This window comes from Primulina tabacum, chromosome 18 (assembly GCF_025594145.1).
Source record: "Primulina tabacum isolate GXHZ01 chromosome 18, ASM2559414v2, whole genome shotgun sequence".
In the NCBI taxonomy this organism is placed as follows: domain Eukaryota; kingdom Viridiplantae; phylum Streptophyta; class Magnoliopsida; order Lamiales; family Gesneriaceae; genus Primulina; species Primulina tabacum.
Genome location: NC_134567.1, coordinates 16,368,633 through 16,373,817, shown reverse-complemented (window position 1 = coordinate 16,373,817; position 5,185 = coordinate 16,368,633).

Here is a 5,185-nt window from a genome sequence, read left to right as displayed (position 1 = left end):
ATGTTATGGACAGTGCATGTGGGAAACTACTAAGTGTTTCATATGCAAGGAAGAAGGGCACAAGGCTGCTGATTGCCCAAAGAAGAGAGCACCTACTATGGGGCGAACTTATATTACGCATGTCGAAGAGGCTGAAGAGGAGGCAGACACGACCCTTATCACCGGTAACCTAGTTATTTAACTTTTTTTATTGCTTTTATTTCATGAAATGTTAAATTGGTTATTAGAATTGATTTGGGAATAAGGATAACCTAGTAGAATTAGGTTGTATGCTCTACCTTAGATGAAATTATGGAATGATTTTAGAAACCATAAAAATTAGTATTGATTTTTGTGCCTTAATTTATATGAAGGATATAATAATTTCAAATAAAAGTTTCATTGCCAAAAATTGGGAAGAATCAAAATCAAGGGCATAAAAGGAAGTTTTGAAATTTTGATGGTCTAATATGCAATTTCCGAAATTTTGGGGCAATTATACTAACTCTCGAAAATTTAAGGACCAAAATGCAAAAATTTCAAAAATATGAAGACCGAAATGCAATGAACTGAAATCTAGGGGTTAAATTATCATTTCCGAAATTTTAAGGACAAAAATGCAATTTCAAAAATTTTAGGGACCAAAATGTAATTACCAAAAACTTAAGGACCAAAGTGCAATTTCTGAAAATTGAGGGATTAAAATTGTAAATTTTGAAAATTTAGGGGTCAATTTGCAATTTTCAAAAATTTATGGGGACTAAAATTTAAATTTAGAAGAATTGAAGGGTCAAAATGGCAATTAATCAAAAATTAAGGGGGGGAATTATGAATTTTCTTAGGTACAATAGGATTCAATCAATCTTCTTCATGAAATTTTGGGAAATAAAAGGTACAAATCCCTTAAGCTTAAACACGAATAATCTAAAATGTTTTCGCCGCACGGAGGATATTCATTCTAAGAGTAGCTATTTATGCACTGCTAGATTCGGGAGCAACGCACTCTTTCATATCTGATACTTTCGTTAAGAGATTGAATATTTTTTCTTAGGATATGAGATTGGGTTTCAAGGTTTCTATTCCTTCCAGTGACCGAATGATCACGACTAGTATTGTGAAGAATTTAGAGCTTCGTTTATTCAAAGATGTGGTTCGGGCGGATCTTATTGTACTCCCTATGCCTGAATTCGACATCATACTCGGTATGGATTGGTTATCAGCGAATGGAGCTTCGATAGATTTTAGTCAGAGATCAGTGTCTATTCGACCGCCTAATCGGAAATCTTTTGTCTTTGAGGCGGCGAGGAACAAGCAAATGCCGCACATTATCTCTTGTATGTGTGCAAGGAAGCTTATTAAAAGATGGTGCCAAGATTTTCTAGCATGTGTCACTACAGCACATGCTCCTATCAGTCAAAAGTTAGAGGATGTTGATATTGTTAGAGACTTTCCTTGTGTCTTTCCTGAGGACGTTTCTGGCATTCCACTCGACCGTGATGTGGAATTATCTACTGAGTTGATGTCGGGAGAAATATCTATTTCTAAAGCATCTTATCGTCTAGCACCCGCTGAAATGAAAGAATTAAAAGACCAAATCCAAGAATTGCTAGACAAGGGATTTATTCGCCCTAATTACTCTTTGAGGGGCGCACCGGTATTATTTGTGAAGAAGAAGGATGAAATTATGCGACTCTGTATTGACTATGGAGAGCTGAATAGAGTTACCGTCAAGAACTAGTATCCTCTACCAATAATTGAAGAATTATTTGATCAGTTGAAAGGAGCATCGATATTCTCGAAGATTGATCTTTGTTCTGGATACCATCAGTTGAAAGTGAAAGAGGCGGATGTCCATAAGACAGCGTTCAGAACTCGTTATGGGCATTATGAATTTATGGTCATGCCATTCGGTCTGACCAATGCTCCAGAGATCTTCATGGATCTCATGAATCGCGTATTTCAGCCGTATCTTGATCAATTCGTGATTGAGTTCATCGATGATATTTTGATCTACTCCAAGAGTAGAGAGGAACACAGTCAGCATTTGAGGACAGCACTGCAAGTACTGCAAGATAGGAAGTTGTTAGCAAAATTCAGCAAGTGCGAGTTTTGTCTTGAGAGAGTTGCATTCTTAGGCCACAACATTTCTAGAGATGGAGTGGAAGTTGATCCGAGTAAAGTAGAGGCAGTGAGAGAGTGGCTAGTACCAAAGAGCGTAACCGAGATTCGTAGTTTCTTGGGACTAGATGGCTATTATCGAAATTTTATTCAAGGATTCTCATCTATTGCAGTACCTTTGACCTCCTTGACAAAGAAGAATACAAAGTTTATATGGGGATCTAAATGCCAAGAAAGTTTTGACAAGTTGAAGTAAGCCTTGATTACAGCACCAGTGTTATCTATGCCATCAGGGCAAGGTGAAAGCGGATCGATTACGCTGCCCGGATACGCAACAGATGTATCAAAATAAAATATTTTACAAGAAAACCGAGCACCCCAACTTATTGTGTGTAGCAGATACCATAAAACACAAAAATATCATACATAGAGTGTTTTAAAATTTTACCTATCAATCACAAATGATTGATTATTGGCTTCAACTAAGTTGTAAACAACTTAGCTCTTGAAGGTAGACAATCTACAAGCTTCCCTTGAGCACTTCTTGCTCAGATTCCATCTTTCCTTCAAATTAGATCCAACACTAACAAGGTAGATCTACTCTAATTTTGCACTAGAAAAATTAGAGCATTTTTCTTTGAGAAGTTTTTTACTTTTCTCAACCAAAATGAAGATGAAAAATTTGAGAGAATTTAAGAAGAAATTTCGGCCATATTCATTGCTTGGAGGAGAGAAGAAAACTTTTATTGGTTGTGTAAAAAGTTAAAAGTTGCATGAGCATGCCATGCATTGTTTGTTGAAAAAGTTTCCTCCTACCCTTTACCTCTCAAGCATTCAATTTTATTTGGGTTTGTAACAATTAGAAAGCCCATGGACTTTAATTTAAATGTCTCAAACAAATTTGAGATCAATTAAACCTTACTTGAATTTATTCAAGCCCACTAGTTTAATAATTATTTCTAATTGGGCTCTACAAGACCCAATGTTATTTAATTAATTCAACACTTGAATTAATTTAAATATTTGGACTCTACTAGGTCCACTAGTGTTTAATTAATTCAACACTTGAATTAATTTAATTAGTCCATAATAATGTTTATTAAAATCACAAATTTCAAATACATTATTTATTTGAGCTATCTTTTAATTTATGAACACTTCCATAAATTAAAAGTTACATTTTCAATAATTCTCTTATAGAAGTCATACTTCTATTTTTCTTTGTTCATATAAACTCCTTTATAAGCTGCTCAACATATTGAACTATTTTACTTCTCAACGGGATCTAAAAAGTTATCACTTTTGTGACCCTCAATGTTTCAATTACACAACTAGCCTTGGGTTCACATCTCAATGCGATTCGGGACTAAACATGTCCTTATATGAGCATACACCATTTGCTCTATTCTTATTTATCAACTCCTTGATAATAAGAACGTCAGAACTCAAGTCTGATAGTACCCAACCAATCATGTTAAATGCCTAGCAGCATCGATTACATGATTCCCTAGGTATCAAATAATAGTGTTTGCAAGAACCAATCTATTATAGCTAGCGTACAGTACGGTCCCTTATATATCCCGACCGATTCGACAACTATTGGTATATCGAGAGCTGCCAAAGAATCGATACTATGTGTCTTGTCTTAGTTGCATCGATGGTGTAATCTAAGAAACCCTTTTCTTAATTACCACTAACACTCTGATCAGAGATTTCAAACTACATACATATGAGATCACATAGGATATCTATACCCGAAGGTAAGCGGTGAATCCCAGACTACAATGCATAGACTCCTATATGTTACAACAGATCACCCAACCTTGCCACCTCATGACCCCATATGAGTCGGTAAACAAGTCAAAGTACAATGCTAGCATATAGAGTCACAATGTTGTCCCGGGTCATAAGGACTAATGGTGTACAACCATAAATTAGGACGTTTCCACTCGATAAGTGAGAACCACTTGGAAAATCCTTTATGGAGGGTTGTTCAGTGCACTCTATAAAAAGAACCTATCTGAATGTTCGGACATCACAATGTCCCCTACCAATGAAACATGATACTCACATCGCATATACTAGTCTCAAACTCGAGCAGTCTTTATTCTTATTAACGGCGGTTGAATCGACTAGGAACTGTTTAGAATATACAGTATTGCAAATATGAGTTTCATGATACTCATCATATGAGCATCTCATATTCTTTCTACTATTTGAATATTCAAGTACTTTATCTATGCAACAAGCATGTGTATACAGATAAAGATGTGCCAAAACAATAATTTCAAATATTATTAAAATAAAGATTGTTTATACATAGAGTTTAAACATGAACCCTCGGCCAACACTTGGCTTGACGGGTACCTACTCTAACAATCTCCCACTTGCACTAGAGCCAACTACCCATATGCTTCAAACCCATCGATTTGCGATGCTTCTCGAATAATGGTCCATGTAAAGACTTAGTTAGTGGATCAGTAACATTATTTGTGGAACCAAATTTGTCAATCGACACTTCTCCTCTTTCCACAATCTCTCGGAGGATGTGGTACTTTCTCAATACATGTTTGGATTTGTGATAAGACCTTGGCTCCTTTGCCTGAGCAATGGCTTTCGTGTTGTCACAACACACTGGGACTGGAGCAACTCCATTTGGAATGACGCCCAACTCTTGGACAAAATTCCTTAACCTATAGCCTCCTTTGGTGCAGCTGATGCAGCAATGTATTCAACCTCAGTGGTGGAATCCGCAGTACTGTCTTGCTTGAAGCTCTTCCAATAGACAGCAGCACCATTGAGCATGAATACGAACCCAGAGGTTGACTTTGAGTCATCGATATTGCTTTGGAAACTAGAGTCCGTATAGCCTTACAATTTCAGTTCTCCACCCCCATAGACCAAGAACAACTTATTGGTCCTTCTCAAATACTTGAGGATGTCTTTCACAGCTTTCCAGTGTGGAAGACCAGGGTTCGATTGATATCTACGCATTACACTTAGTACAAAAGCCATGTCAAGACATGTAGATATCATCACATACATGATACTACCAATTGCGGATGCATACGTAATGCGTGTCATCGTC